Here is a 16,915-nt window from a genome sequence, read left to right on the forward strand (position 1 = left end):
GAGCACCACCCATAAAACCAATCCTGATCTGTTGAAAGCCACCACCCATAACACCAATTCTGATCCGATAAAGACCACCACCCGTAACACCAATTCTGATTTGACAAAGACCGCTAGAAAACACATATTCTGATCTAAGAACACCATCCATAACATCAATTCTGATCCAATGAAGACCTGCAGAAAACATAGACTCTGATCTGATGAAGACCACCACCCGTAACACCAATCCTGATCAAATAAAGACAACCACCCTTAATACCAATTCTGATCCGATGAAGACCACCTCCCATAACACCCATTTTGACCTGATGTAGACCTCCAGAGAACTCCAAGTCCGATCTGATGAAGACCACCACACATAACACCAATTCTGGTCTAATGAGGACCTCCAGAGACTAAAATTTTGTCCTCTACAGGTTGGGAGAACTCAAATCATTTGCATCCAAGTTCTAAGACATATGTTTTAAAGGTGAACTCCAGGTATGGATTTTATTACATAGTAACATTGGTCCAGCTTGGACAAGTATGCATGTGTCATACATATGAGATCCCTGTGAAAGTGGGGAATCACTATAACAGTTACTATTAGTGATCGCTGCTGTCTTCTACGTCCTGTGCCAAGCGACTGCCCTCCTGCATAGCACACACCGGGAGTCACTTGCTCGGCACAGTCACCATTCACAGAACGCCAACCTTTTTTCTCAATGAATACAAGGTGTTCTCCAAGGAGGGGTGGGGTGATGACATCACCATTCCCACCTTATCCAATCAGAGAACACTTTGCAATCATTGAGAAACAACAGGTAGGTACACAGCTATGGCATTTGCATACTTACTTTGGTCTGAGCTCCATACCTGGAGTTTGTTATTTTTAGGTTTTGGGACAGTTTACATTTTGTAAGTCAATATGGCAAGAAATGTCTTACCTCTTCCAATGTCTATAAATGAAGAGAATTTTCTGTTTCTCTATAAATCCCGAGGAAAAGACCTGATTGGAACAATTATCAGTTGAACTGTCTAAAGTTATCCTTTCTTCATACCTTCTGAGTCTGCAAAATACCAACCGGATCAAATTAGAACCAAATCCTGGATAAAATATGGACTGAGGGGAGATTCTTCTATTTCATGGTTAAATACTTGGGGGGGGGGGGGGCAATTTTTAAAACATTTGCAAATGTCAGAAGCATTGTAAGTGTACGAGATGTTCAGTATTTTTCGAACAGATAAATACCTGTATCGTCAGCCCCATACAGTGGCCACCATGCAGTATACAGTGCTTTTCTGAAGTACCTCCATGGGGAAAATAATCAGCATTTTGGCCACTAGATGGAGCTGATGATACAGACATTTATCTCTTGTAAAAAATTCGGGACATTTTGTTCAACTTGACCAATACTTCTGATATTCGTGCAACAAATGTTTTAGAAATAGACACCAGAGCCAGGTTGGAAAAAAAAAAGTTTCATTGAGTTCAAACCTCCTGCAGTTTATTTTAACCCTTTGCCGCCGAGCGTATGCAGATGTGCGTACTCGGTTTCGGGGGTTATACCGGGATGATGCCCGCACCTGCAGGCATCATCCCGGTACCGTTTTTTAGAGCCGGCGATCGGCTTTCCAGCTATAACAACCGATGTGGCTAAAAGCCGCTCTGCTGTTATGCAGGAGGAGCGGGAGGGGGCACCCTCGCCTCCCACCACTCTTACCGGGACCGCCGATAAACAAATCGCCGCTTCTGGCTGCTAGGGACTGACTGGAAGGAAGCCGTTAGCTGCTTCATTCCAGTCTCCTGATCGTAAACACGGAAGCGACATCATGATCTCACTTCCCATTTACTCGGCTACCAATGGCGCCGGTTTTAAAATAAATATACAGTATTCAGAATCTACGAAAACGGCGATCTGAATACTTTGAAGTGCAAAGGAGGACCCCCGATCCCTCCATAAAGAGTACCTGTCACCACCTATTACTGTCACATGGGATGTTTACATTCCTTGTGACAGCAATAAAAGTGATATTTTTTTTTTTTAAAGCAATTTATTCATTTTAAAATAAATAAAATAAGAATTTTTTTTTTTTTAAAAGCGCCCCGTCGCCGCGAAAACGTAAGTTGCGCCCGCATATGTAAACGATGTTCAAATCACACATGTGAGGTATCACCGCAATCGTCAGAGCGAGAGCAATAATTCTAATACTAGACCTCCTCTGTAACTCTAACCTGGTAACTGTAAAAAAAAAATTTAAGTGATTGCCTATGGAGATTTTTAGGTACCGTAGTTTGTCGTCATTCCACGAGTGCGCGCAATTATAAAGCGTGGCACGTTTGGTATCTATTTACTCGGCGTAACATCATCTTTCACATTATACAAAAATATTGGGCTAACTTTACTGTTTTAATTTTTTTTAAATTCGTGAAAGTGTCCCTTTTCCCAAAAAGTTGCTTTTAAAACGCTGCTGCACAAATATCGCGTGACGTAAAATATTGCAACAATCGCCATTTTATTCTCTAGATTCTTTGCTAATATATATATAATGTTTGGGGGTTCTAAGTAATTTTCTAGCAAAAAATATGGATTTTAACTTGTGAACACCAAATGTCAAAAATAGGCTTAGTCAGAAAAGGGTTAAAGGTTTAGTTCTATATAAATGATCCATTGTACACATTCTGGAATTCCATTCATCTGATCACAGGAAAGTGACATTGATTAGTTGGAGGTTCATCAATAATCTTCATATTGATCAGATCAGATGTGTGATCTTCTCCTGTAACATGTTTATTGAGACAATGTAATTCTTTCTTCTGCTTTTCTCTCTCTAGAAATAAATGGCTTTGTATGGCAGTGATCTGTGTGTGTCTGTGTATGAGATATACTGGGCTGGGATAGGAAGAATCCCCGAATCCCCGGGGGGACACACACAGAAGGACAAATGCACACACACATACACACCTTGATTTTTTATTGCCTATTGTACTTTGGTAAATTTATCCAATCTTTCTCTTTAAATAAAAATAGCCGTGTCACCTTTGGGGTGATTTCTCTTCACTTTCTGTGCTACAAAAAAGTAAGAGGAAATCTCTCCAAAGTAAAGAAATCCTTTCGCTGGAAGGGCTGTTCTTCATTGGAAGATTTGCTTTCTTTTTTTTTTTTTTTTTTAATTGTTTATTTCTCCATAGGTATAAAGTATTATATACAGGTATACCAAAACAAAAGCACCTAGGGAGTCTTGTCTTCATTTAATAAGGTAATTCTCACCGACTATATAGCGGGGGGTATAATCAAAACCATATATACTCCAAAAGAAAAAAACAAAAAAGAAATTGATACTAATACACCCAAAAGAGTTAAATTATCAACATTTATTAACCACTTGCAGACCGGACCAATTTGCTGGTCAAAGACCAGACCACTTTTTGCGATTCGGGCACTGCGTCGCTTTAACTGACAATTGCGCGGTCGTGCGACGTGGCTCCCAAACAAAATTGACGTCCTTTTTTTCTCACAAATAGAGCTTTCTTTTGGTGGTATTTGATCACCTCCTGCGGTTTTTATTTTTTGCGCTATAAACAAAAATAGAGCGACAATTTAGAAAAAAACTCATTATTTTTTACTTTTTGTTATAATAAATATCCCCCAAAAATATATAAAAACAATTTTTTTCCCTCAGTTTAGGCCGATACGTATTCTTCTACATATTTTTGGTAAAAAAAATCACAATAAGCGATTATTGATTGGTTTGCGCAAAAGTTATAGCGTTTACAAAATAGGGATAGTTTTATAGCATTTTTATTAATAATTTTTTATTATTTTTTTTTTTTACTAGTAATGGCGGCGATCAGCGATTTTTATTGTGACTGCGACATTGTGGCGGACACATCGGACATTTTTGACACATTTTTGGGACCATTGTCATTTATACAGTAATCAGTGCTATACAAATGCAGTGATTCCTGTGTAAATGACACTGGCAGTGAAGGGGTTAACCAGTGGGTGGCAGTGTAGGGGGTTAAGTCTTCCTAGGGGCGTGTTACTAACTGTTGCAGGAAAAGAGAAGAAGAAGGGGGCGCCTCTGGGTGTAGATTTTTAAAAGGCAATTTATTCACAGGTTTTACCTGTGAATAAATTGCCTTTTAAAAATATACACCCAGAGGCGCCCCCTTCTTCTTCTCTTTTCCTGCAACAGTCTAGGAGCCTGGTTTCAGCTCCCTGTGGTGGCAGCCCTGCATTACAAAGTCCTACTCAAAGAACAAAAGACACTTTCACGGGACTTGAGAACCAAAAGTTCTCATTCATATTATCGTCCAATATAACTTTATACAGACAGCCCTCTGGAGTATATTATTATTTCTGATCTTTTGCGCCTCTACTTGTCGTGTGTTACTAACTGTGGGGGGGTCGGGCTTTCATTTAGTGAACACTGATCTCTGCTCCAATCACATGGAGCAGAGATCAGCATCACTAGTTGCTAGGCAGAATGAAGAAATGCTGTTTACAACGGCATTTCTTCATTTGGCCGCTCCGTGAGACGATCGCGGGGATGCCGGCGGCGATCGAGTCCGCGGGTCCTGCGACCGGACTCACGGTCCCGACGTACATGTGCGCATATTTGCCTGCCCGTGCCATTCTGTCGACGTACATCGTCGTGCGCTGGTCGGCAAGTGGTTAAGCTATTAATAGCAAAGATAAATAACAAGCATATAAAAATCCCTAAATCCCCAATACTGACTCCATACATAAAAATCCCTCTACCACCATCCCTATACAAAGATGTAACCCATCCCCCAATAAACAATATCTGTATAAAATTTTAGAAATAAACCACCTCACAAAGGAGGGGAGGAACACATGATACAGTGGATGATTACCACCCTCTCCTAATATTTGACACCCCCAGTCTAACACCTATATAGACCCCCACAATCCACCTATAATGCCAGCAGAATCTGTACAATTTCATAGGGCGGCAGCGTAGCTCCAAACCATGGATGTCAATCAACGCTATTGCCTTCCAAAATGACCCGGGAAACAGTAATATAAAGTCAAACAGTCAGTCGTCCGTCAAGAGACATCTCCAGCTGGAAAAGAGACAGTTCCTTCTATAGGAGAACAGGCATAAAATGCTATATAGAATGTTCTTTTTCTCTTGATAGTCCTCTGTTGTAAGATGAAAGACTTCTTGTGTGTATTACCAACATACATTTCTTTTAGTGCAATCAGACTGAATGAAATGGAAAAACAGGCACTGCGCGGTTATACCGACTCATCACCGTCTTTGCCATAGTAGATATGACTCCTTCCAACACCTGGCAATGCTGCTTTTTGCTGCATTCACCAGATGGCACACAATCGAGTTTTTATAAGACTTAGTAGGGATTTGTGAGCAATGTAATAGGAAAAATGTCGGCTCCGCTGGGATCTGATATTCCGTAAATAGTTGGGTGATTCTCTGTACCTCTTGCCAGAGCTGTTTAATTACTGGGCATGACCAAAAAATATGGAACAAAGTACCTCGTCCCTGACAGCCCCTCCAGCAACCCCCCGACGCATCTGGGAATATTTTATTTATCTTAGAAGGGGTAAAATGCCAATGTGTTAATAGCTTATAGTTCAGCTCCTGTATCTTAGTACACCTAGATGCAGGGGCAGCCCGCCCCCCCCCCCCCCCCCCCCCCCTCCAGGCAGTCAAAAAATTTAAAGAAATATATATATATTTCTTTTAAAGCTGGCCCTTTAAAAAAAAAGGTGCACTGTGTTCAGACACCAGACACATTGCACCTATGGGAAGCGCCACGTCTATGCAATCACGAGATTGCAGACGTGGCGCTTCATTTGCGGGAGTTTCGCCCGCCTTGTGGCACTTTGTGAAGCGTCAAGTAGCTTCCGCCCATTCGTAGTATATATTACTACGGCCGGGCGGTTTGATTGACATCTGAGATGATGTCACTTCCTGTTTTCTCTCTCCAATTGCGGCCAGGAGAGAGGAACCAGGAAGTATGAGGAGCCATCACTGGAGAGGACAACACACTGCAAGGTAAGTAAGGGGGGGGTTTGATATGAGGCTGCTGCAACTTGGTGGCACATTCTGCTGCAACTTGGTGGCACATTCTACTGCAACTTGGTGGCACATTCTGCTGCAACTTGGTGACACTTTCTGCTGCAACTTGGTGGGACACATGCTGCTGCAACTTCGTGGGACACATGCTGCTCTAACTTGGTGACACATTCTGCTGCAACTTGGTGACACTTTCTGCTGCAACTTGGTGACACATGCTGCTGCAACTTGGTGGGACACATGCTGCTCTAACTTGGTGACACATTCTGCTGCAACTTGGTGACACATCCTGCTGCAACTTGGTGGGAAACATGCTGCTGCAACTTGGCGACACATGGTGCTGCAACTTGGTGACATATGATACTGCGACTTGGTAGGACACATGTGTCAGAAACCATGAATCAGACCGAGACAGAAGTTCAATTAAATCACACTTGTTTATTAAATAAAAATAAAAAGGTAAATAGAAAAAGCATAGTCAAAGCATAGCCAGAGTCCAGTAACCGGATCGAGTAGTCAGCCAGGCCAGAGTTCAATAACCAGATTGGGTAATCAGCCAGGCCAGAAGTCAGGGATCCAAGTAGAGTAACAGCAAGCAGGATAAGGAGCCAGAAGGGATGTCAGCAAGCCAGTATTTAAACAGAACCGCAGGAGATGGTTTCTTGTGATGTGACCAAGGCGAAGGCAGAGGTGAAGTGAGCTGGACAGCTTTAAGTAGGCAGGTCAGACTAGCATGATCAGGAACAGCTGGTAACTGTGGAGAGAGATGAGAGCTGGCAATTAGCCGACAGCTGAGCAGCCACCCCAGAGAAGGAAGGGCTAAGCCAGCCCAGGACAGTACCCCCTCCTCAATGACCCCTCTCCCTCGGACGGCCACCGGGCTTGAGGGGAAAACGTCTATGGAACTAGCGGAGGAGGACAGGGGCATGTACGTCTGAGGAGGAAACCCAGGAGCGTTCCTCCGGACCGTACCCCTTCCAATGCACCAGGTACTGTATGTGCCTACGGAACCTACGGGAGTCAACAATGGATTGCACCTCATAATTCTCATGGTTCTCAACCAGAATAGGGTGAGGACATGGCACGAGGTGGTAAATCGGTTACAGACCAACGGTTTCAATAAGGAGACATGGAACACATTTGAGATGAGAATACTAGGAGGAAGGTCCAACGCGTAAGCCACTGGGTTAATCCTGCGAAGGATACGGAAAGGCCCAATAAACCGAGGTGCAAACTTCAGTGAGGGAACACGAAGCTGGAGGTTGTGAGATGACAGCCAGACTCTGTGCCCAACCTGGTAGGAAGGTGCAGGCAGGCGTCTACAGTCAGCATGCAGTCTGTACCTATCATTAGCATGACGCAAAGCCTCCTGGACTTGTACCCAAGTGGAACGAAGACCATGGAGGAATACTCTGCGGAACAAACGAGTCAGGCAACATGGAAGGTTGGAAACCATAATTTGCCATAAATGGAGACAATCGGGAGGCAGCATTCAAGGCACTGTTGTGAGCAAACTCTGCCCATGGTAATAGGTCTGACCAGTTTTTATGGTGGTCAGAAATATAGCAACATAGGAATTACTCCAAGGACTGATTGGCTCACTCTGCGGCCCCATTAGACTGCAGGTGATAGAATGAAACAATGTAATTAAAGCTCAACAAGAAAAGAGCCCATCGCGCCCTTCTGGGAGAGAGTCGCTTAGCCTCAGACAAGAATGTAAGATTCTTATGGTCAGTAAGAATAAGAACCGGCATAGTGGTTCCTTCAAGGAGATGTCTCCATTCTTTCAGAGCTAAAATGATCACCAACCGCTCTCTGTCACCAATATCATAATTGCACTCAGCAGGTGACAATTTCTTGGAAAAGTAGCTACACGGATGCATAGCGCTCTCAGAGTTAGGACATTGAGACAGAAGGGTGCCAACTCCAGTCTCAGAAGCATCAACTTCTAGGATAAAAGGCTATGTAGGATCAGGATGTGCCAACACAGGAGAAGAAACAAAGGCAGCCTTGAGAGTCTCAAAGGCCTTAACGGACTCCGGAGACCAACTCTGTCTGTTACCGTCCTTTCTGGTCATATCAGTCAGGGGTTTGACCAGAGACGAGAAGTTAGGAATAAACTTCCAATGGTAGTTGGCAAAACCCAGGAAACGCTGCAGAGGAAGTAAACCCACCGGTCGAGGCCACTGTAGGACTGCCGAAAAGTTCTTTGGTTCCATTGAAAAACCAGCAGTGGAAATGACATGAATGTAACCTGTTCACGATGGAACTCGCACTTCTCCAGTTTACAATAGAGATTGTTCTCTCTTAGTTTCTGAAGCACACGACAGACATCTGTGTGGTGGCTCTCCAGGGACTTGGAAAATATGAGGATATCATCAAAATAAACCACCACACATAACTGCAACAAATCTCGGAGGACATCGCTAATAAATTCCTGGAAAACTTTCGGGGCATTACAAAGGCCAAAAGGCATTACTAGGTATTCATAATGGCCTGTTCTGGTATTAAACACAGTTTTCCACTTGTCGTCCTCCTTAATGAGCACGAGATTGTATGCCCCTCTCAAGTCAAGCTTCGTGAAAACCGTTGCTCCCTTGAGGCGGTCAAATAACTCAGTAATCAATGGAATCGAGTAGGCATTCTTAATCGTGACACGATTGAGACCCCTATAATCTATACAAGGTCTCATTTCACCGCTCTTCTTTTTCACAAAGAAGAAACCAGCACCAGCAGGAGACGAGGATTTGCAGATGAAACCTCAAGAAAGTGTGTCAGCAACATACTCCTCCTTGGCCTTATGCTCCAAGACCGACAAAGGGTAAACCCAGCTACAAGGAGGTATGGCACCAGGTTGAAGGTCAATTGCACAATCATAAGACCGGTGTGGAGGCAAACTACCAGCTTGACCTTTATCAAAGACATTGCTAAAATCACAGCACTCCTCTGGCAGGGAGGGGAGTGAAGAGGTGCAGAGGACCTTGGATACCTTCAGGAAGCATGTCTCACTGCATTGTGGTGACCAGGAGAGAACCTCAGCATGGAGCCAATCAAAAGAGGGGTTGTGCCTCTGTAACCAAGGATAACCAGTAACCAGCGGAAACCTGGGTGAGGAAATTACTTGGAATTGGATTATCTCATGGTAAAGAGCCCCTACGGCCATGGACAACGGAACCGTCTCATGAGTCACATGGGCCGGCTGTAAAGGTCTCCCATCAAGAGACTCAATGGCAAGTGGAGTGTCATGCAGCTGCAGCGGAATGGAGTCCTGCAAAACAAATGCAGCATCAATGAACAGGCCTGCAGCCCCCAGAGTTGGTTAGAGCCTGTATCTCGATGGACGACTCAGCCCAAGAAAGGGTGACCGAAACCAGGGGCTTATCCTTCTGGATAACTGGGGATGGAACAACGCTACCTAAGGTCTGTCCATGACAGAACCTCAAGGTTCGGACGTGCCCTGGAAGCGTAGGACAAGACTTCAAAAAGTGACCTGCCTGGCCACAATAAAGGCACAATCTCTCCCTCCTCCTAAAGGCTCTCTCATCCGCAGAGAGATGCGTGATGCCCAGGTGGGTTCATCTTCACTGACTGACTCGGTACCAGGAGGCATGGGAGGTGAGGGAGGCATGGGTGGGACTACAAAACTCGGAAGCAAACGTACAGGAGGCTTCTGCACGCGCTCCTTAAGAGAAAGTCTTTCTCTGAGTCTGAGTCAATGAGGATGGCAAACGAGATCAAGCTCTCTAGCTCAGTGGGTATATCTCGGGCTGCTATCTCATCCTTGATGGAATCCGAGAGACCATGAGAAAAAGCAGCCACAAGGGCCTCATTGTTCCAAGCAACCTCTGCTGCCAGAGCACGGAATTCAATGGTGTAGTCTGCAACTGTTCTCGTACTCTGTTTGATGGACATGAGGCACTTGGCAGCAGAAGCGGAGCGTGCGGGAACATCAAATACCATTTTAAAGGAGGCCACAAACTGAGGGTAACTTAAGACAACAGGTTTTTGCGTCTCCCATAGAGGGTTAGCCCAGGCCAAGGCTCTCTCAGAAAGCAAAGATATCACAAAACCTACTTTGCTTCTGTCTGTGGGAAATGCCTGGGGCAGCATCTCAAAGTTTATCTCAACCTGATTAAGAAACTCTCTGCATTGAACTGGATCACCCACAAATCGCTGGGGAAGCGGAGCAGAACCAGACATACCTCTTATAGAGGTAATGCTCAAGGGGGGTGCCTGCACAGAGACTGGCGCAGCAGCAGGGACGGCCTGCGACTCAGGTTGTACCGGAGCAGCCACCGTGGGGGATTCCAGGTGAGCAGTGCGATTTAGGAGCGTTTGTAACGCCAAGGCAAAATGATCCATGCAGTGATCTTGCTCATCCAATCTGGAAAAAATATTACCAACAAGTGGATTGACTGTATCTTCTGAATTCATGGCCTTCGCCTATCAGAAACCATGAATCAGACTGAGACAGAAGTACAATTAAATCTCACTTGTTTATTAAATAAAAATAAAAAGGTAAATAGAAAAAGTGTAGTCAAATCATAGCCAGAGTCCAGTAACCGGATCAAGTAGTCAGCCAGGCCAGAGTTCAATAACCAGATTGGGTAATCAGCCAGTCCAGAAGTCAGGGATCCAAGTAGAGCCACAGCAAGCAGGATAAGGAGCCAGGAGGAATGTCAGCAAGTCAGTCTTTAAACAGAACTGCAGGATATGGTTTCTTGTGATGTGACCAAGGTGAAGGCAGAGGTGAAGTGAGCTGGACAGCTTTAAGTAGGCAGGTTAGGCGAGCATGATCAGGAACAGCAGGTAACTGTGGAGAGAGATGAGAGCTGGCAATTAGCCGTCAGCTGAGCAGCCAGCCCAGAGAAGGAAGGGCTAAGCCAGCCCTGACAACATGCTGCTGTGACTTGGTGGGACACATGATGCTGTGACTTGGTGGGACACATGCTGCTGCCACTTGATGGGACACATGCTGCTGCAACTTGGTGACACATGCTGCTGCGACTTGGTGACACACGCTGCTGCAACTTGGTGACACATTCTGCTGAAACTTGGTGGGACACATTCTGCTGTAACTTGGTGACACTTAATGATGCAACTTGGTGGGACACATGCTGCTGCAACTTGGTGGGACACATGCTGCTACAATTTGGTGGGACACATGCTGCTGAAATCGGTGGGATGCATGCTGCTGCAATTTGGTGGGACACATGCTGCTGCAATTGATGGTGACACATACTGCTGCAATTTGATGGTGACACATGTGGCTGCAAATTGATGGTGACAAATGCTGCAGCAATTTGAAGGTGACAAATGCTGCTGCAATTTGATGGTGACACATGCTGCTGTATTCGGTGGTGACACATGCTGCTGCAATTTGATGGGGACACATGCTGCTGCAATTTGGTGATGACACATGCTGCTGCAATTTGATGGTGACACATGCTGCTGCAATTTGGTGAAGACACATGCTGCTGCCATTGATGGCGACACATGCTGCTGCAATTGATGGTGACACATGCTGCTGCAATTGATGGTGACACATGCTGCTGCAATTGATGGTGACACATACTGCTGTAATTTGGTGATGACACATACTGCTGCAATTGATGGTGACTAGGGATGAGCCGAACACCCCCCAGTTCGGTTCACAACAGAACTTTCGAACGGACCCCAAATTCGTACGAACGTTAGAACCCCATTGAAGTCTATGGGACTCGAACGTTCGAAATTAAAAGTGCTAATTTTAACGGCTAAAATGCAAGATACTGTCCTAAAAAGGGTTTGGGGACCTGGCTCCTGCCCCAGGGGACATGGGTCAATGCCTAAAATGTTTTTAAAAATGGCCGTTTTGGCGGGAGCACTGATTTTAACCACTTCCCACCCGGCCAATGCATATATATACGGCCGCGTGGGAGCCGTCTACTCCTAATAGGACGTTCAGAAACGTCCTTCAGAAGTAGCGGGATCGCGCGGCGAGATCCCGATGTGCTCGTGTCACCTGGACATAGCACATCTCAGATCGGCAGGAGGGCTCTGTGATTGGCCCTCCTGACCACATGATGGCCATGTCCAATCACGGCCATCATGTGATGTAAACAAACAGCCGATTGCTAGGCAATCGGCTCTCCTCTCCTCACACGGAAGTCATCGCTGAGGAGAGGAGAGCAGAACGCTGCAGCCGGCTGATGATCAGTGAGTATGAGCTGTTTTTTACAGCTTTTTACTCACTGATCATCAGTCTAGTGTCAACACACAACACACCACACAGTACAAACACAGTCCCCACATATGTCCCCAAAACATACATGTCCCCAAATAATAAAAACACATGTCCCTAATAATAAAAACATGTCCCCCACATATGTCCCACTAAAATCACATGTCCCAATGATTATCTGCACACATATGTACGTGATCACCTGCACACATATGTACATGATCGTTTGCGTACAAATGTCCCTGATCACACAAACCAATTATTATACACTTAACGGAATTTTTTTTACCAAAAACATGTAGCAGAATACATTTTGGCTTAAATTTATGACAAAATTTGATTTTATTGGATTTCTTTTCAAATAGAAAAAAGAAAATATTGTTTTTTTTCCAAATTTCCGCTTTTTTTGCGCTTATATCGCAAAAAATAAAAAACGGAGTCGTGAGTAAATAACACCAAAATAAAGCTCTATTTGTGCGAACAAAATGATAAAAATTTCATTTGGGTACAGTGTAGCATGACCGCGCAATTGTCACTGAAAGCGCTAGAGCGCTGAAAGCTGAAAAATGGGCTGGGAAGGAAGGGGGTGAAAGTGCCCTGTATTGTAGTGGTTAATGACAACTAAAGTGGAAAAAAAAGTGAAATATTCCTTTAAATATGGTGCCTGGGGGGTGTCTGTAGTATGCCTGTGAAGTGCCACGTGTTTCCCATGTTTAGAACAGTCCCTGCACAAAATGACATTAAACGGAAATAACACCATTGAAAACTGCTTGCGGTTTTAATGTTATATCTGGTTCCTGCAATATGGTTGAAAATCATTGAGAAAAATGGCATGGGTAGCCCTCCCTGCCCATTACCAGCCCCTTTGGGTCTTGTACGGATATTAAGGGGAACCCCGTACCCATATTAAAAAAGGAAATGCGTGTGGCCCCCAGGCCCTATATACTCAGAACAGCAGTATACAGGCGGTGCAAACAAGACAGGGACTGTGTAGGTTTGTTGTGTTAAGTTGAATCTGTTTGTCATTTTCAACCGGTACATTTTTAAAGTGTAGCTCCAGTCAAAAAAACTATTTTTAAGCTTTTTGTAAAACATAGGGAAGGGTTATCACCCCTGTATAATTTGTTTTGTCGTCCATCTTTTTTCATCTCACTTGCTGTTGTCTCCTTCCGTTTGCAAGTAGGAGATGTTTGTAAGTTGGATGTTTGAAAGTAGGGGCCTGCCCTATATGCTCTGCAGAAATGGCGGAACAAGGTGTTGGTTTTGCCACAACATTGTAAGCCCTCAAAGTGACTCTTGGTGGGCGCTGGAGCGCCCTGCTGTGAACGATTATATCAAGAATTGTAATTACATGCCATTGTTGAACAGTGGTAGAAAAATTGACCTTTGGTGGTTGTGGTGCTGGTGCCACAACACTATAAGTCCTCACCGTTACTCTGGGTGGGCACAGGAAGGGGCCCTCCTGTGAAAAATTATATCAAGAATTGTAAATTACATGTCCCTGTTAAACAGGGGCAGAAAAATTGGGCCTTAGGCACTGGTGCTGGTGCCACCACACTGCAACCTCTCCCATATACTCTAGTTTTATTGCAGGAATTAGCCCTGCTGCAAAGCATTGCATCAAAAATTGTACTTAAACGCCCCTGTTAAACAGGGGCAGAAAAATTGGGCTGATGGCATCACCCAGAACCAGAAATGTTCTTCCAACATATCAGCGGAGGAGGAAGAGGATAGACAATCAACATAACAGGACAGTCACTCAGCATCAGCATAGGCAGTCTTGAAGGAATGTGATATTTCAAAAAAAAATATTTGGTTACATCAGCTTCAGGTGCTTGGTAGCTGTGGGTTATCCAAGACTGATTCATCTTGATGAAGGTCAGTCGATCAACTGATTCGGTGGACAGGCGCACCCTGTGATCGGTAACAAAGCCACCAGCAACACTGAAGGTGCGTTCTGAAAGAACGCTGGATGCAGGACAGGCCAGTAGCTCAATGCATACTGTGCAAGCTCTGGCCAGTGATCCATCCTCAAGACCCAGTAAGCCCGAGGATTTTCGGTGGGAAAGGTGTCCAAGTCTGACCTTGCCCCTAGGTATTCCTGCACCATGTAAATCAGACGCTGGCGATGGGTGCTGGAACCGATCATACCTTGGGGCTGCAGACTAAAAATTTGTCTGAAAGCATCAGTCAGACGGTTACCTTCTCCACCGCTCCTTCTGACCGATGCCTCAGCAACACGTTATCCAGGACCAGGAGTTTGTAACCTCCCAGTCTCTGGGAACGCGTTGCACTGACCTTTCTGCAAGGCCTCCCGGAGATGTCTCATCCTCTGCTCCCTCTGCGATGGCAAGATAAGGTCGGCAACCTTACCCTTGTACCGTGGATCAAGGAGAGTGGCCAGCCAGTAATGGTCCCTCTCCTTGATCCGAAGAATACGAGGATCCTTCCGCAGGCTTTGCAGGATCAGGGAGGCCATGCAGCGTAGGTTAGCTGAGGCATTCGGTCCGGAGTCCTCTGGGTCACTAAGGGCAACATGATCCGCAGCTACCTCCTCCCAGCCACGTACAAGTCCACGTGTTTCTTGGGACTGTAAGTCATCCCTACAAGACTGCTGCTGCTGCTGCTGCTGCTGCTGCTGATGCTGAGTGCCAGCCTCCACCTCCATGCTGACACAATCATCCTCCTCCTCCTCTTCCTCCTCCTCATCCTCTTCCTGTGTGATGGGTGGAACAGCAGGAACACTGTCTGGATAATGGGGGCCTTGAGAGGCAAGGAAGTCCTCCTCTTCCTGCCTCTGTTCTGCCTCAAGTGCCCTGTCCATTATTCCACGCAGCGTATGCTCCAAGAGGTGGACAAGAGGTACAGTGTCACTGATGCATGCACTGTCACTGCTCACCATCCTTGTGGCCTCCTCAAACGGTGACAGGACAGTGCATGCATCCCTGATCATGCCCCACTGGCGTAGTGAGAAAAAAACGAGCTCCCCTGACCCTGTCCTGGTGCCGTAGACGCACAGGTACTCATTGATGGCCCTCTGCTGCGTGTGCAGCCGCTGCAGCATGGCCAACGTTGAGTTCCACCTGGTGGGCATGTCACATATAAGGCAGATCTTGGGCAGGTTCAACTCCTTTTGGAGCTCAGCCAGCCGAGCACAGGCATTAAATGATCGGCGGAAATGCACACAGACTTTCCTGGCCTGCTTCAGGACATCCTGTAAGCCCGGGTACCTGCCCAAGAACCGCTGCACCACCAGGTTAAGGACGTGAGCTACACAGGGCACATGGGTCAGTTGTCCCTGTCGGAGGGCGGAGAGGAGGTTGGTGCCATTGTCGCAAACCACTATTCCTGGCATGGCGTCAACCACCTCTCGGCCTGCCCCTGCAGAGCTGACAAAACATCCGCCCCAGTGTGGCTCCTGTCCCCCAAACAAACCAGCGCAAGCACGGCATGGCGTACTTGCTTAGCCCCTGGAACGCCTACGGAGCACCGCTGGTTCTGAGGACAGAGCACTGGAAGAGGCCATGGAGGAAGAAGAAGAGGAGGGGGTGGAGGAGAGAGGTGTGTCACAACCAATAGTAGCATTTTGGAGGCGTGGTGGCGGAACAACCTCCAACACTACTGCACCTTGTCCTGCATCCTTCCCAGCTGCCAGAAGAGTGACCCAATGGGCCGTGAAAGACAGGTAATGTCCCTGTCCATGCCTGCTGGACCATGAGTCAGCGGTAATATGCACCTTACCACTGACCGCCCTGTCCAACGAGGCAAGGACATTGCCTTCCACATGCCGGTAGAGAGCCGGAATCGCCTTCCGTGAGAAAAAGTGGCATTTGGGGACCTGCCACTGAGGAACCGCACATTGTACAAACTTACTGAAGGGGGCCGAGTCTACCAACTGAAAAGGCAGCAGTTGAAGTGCTAGCAATTTAGCCAAGCTAGCATTAAACCGCTGGGCATGTGGATGGCTGGGAGTGAACTTCTTTCGCCGGTCCAGCAGCTGGGGCAGGGACATTTGCCTGCTATAATCGGACGTGGGTGTACCGCTAGCAGAGTGCCCGGAAGCACTTGGCTGTGACACACCTAATTCTACACCTTCATTCCTCTAAGAGCAGGTTTCAGAGAGGACTGAAGGTCTAGTGGGGTTGGAGATGCCAGCTGATGAGGAGCAAGGAGAGGTCCGCTTTGTTCTTTGGTGTGGGTCTTTGAGGTACGCTTGCCAACGAGCTGCATGGCAGGTCAACATATGTCTGGTCAAGCATGTGGTGCCCAAGCGGCTGATGATTTGGCCACGCGAGATACGCTTGAGACATATGTTGCAAATAGCAGCGGTGCGATCTGATGCACTCGTCTCAAAAAAGGCCCACACCAAAGAACTTTTAGAATAACGCGCAGAGGCAGCGCCCTGCACAGGCGGAGCTCTGCGGTGTGAGTCAGTCAGTGTGCTGCCCCTAAGCTGGCCCCCGGAGGGCATCCTGCCTCATTGGACATGTGCCTCCTCCTCCTCCTCTCTCCTACCAGGCACCCACGTGGAGTCAGTGCCCTCATCATCCCCTCCCTCTTCATCGCTGTAGCAAACCTGGCAGTATGCTGCAGCTTGTGGAACATTACTGCCAGATTGCTGTCCTTCTTGAGCATCCCCTC

Source organism: Lithobates pipiens, unplaced genomic scaffold (assembly GCF_037356315.1).
Source record: "Lithobates pipiens isolate NorthernLeopardFrog02 unplaced genomic scaffold, aLitPip1_a1.2 Scaffold_44, whole genome shotgun sequence".
Taxonomy (NCBI): domain Eukaryota; kingdom Metazoa; phylum Chordata; class Amphibia; order Anura; family Ranidae; genus Lithobates; species Lithobates pipiens.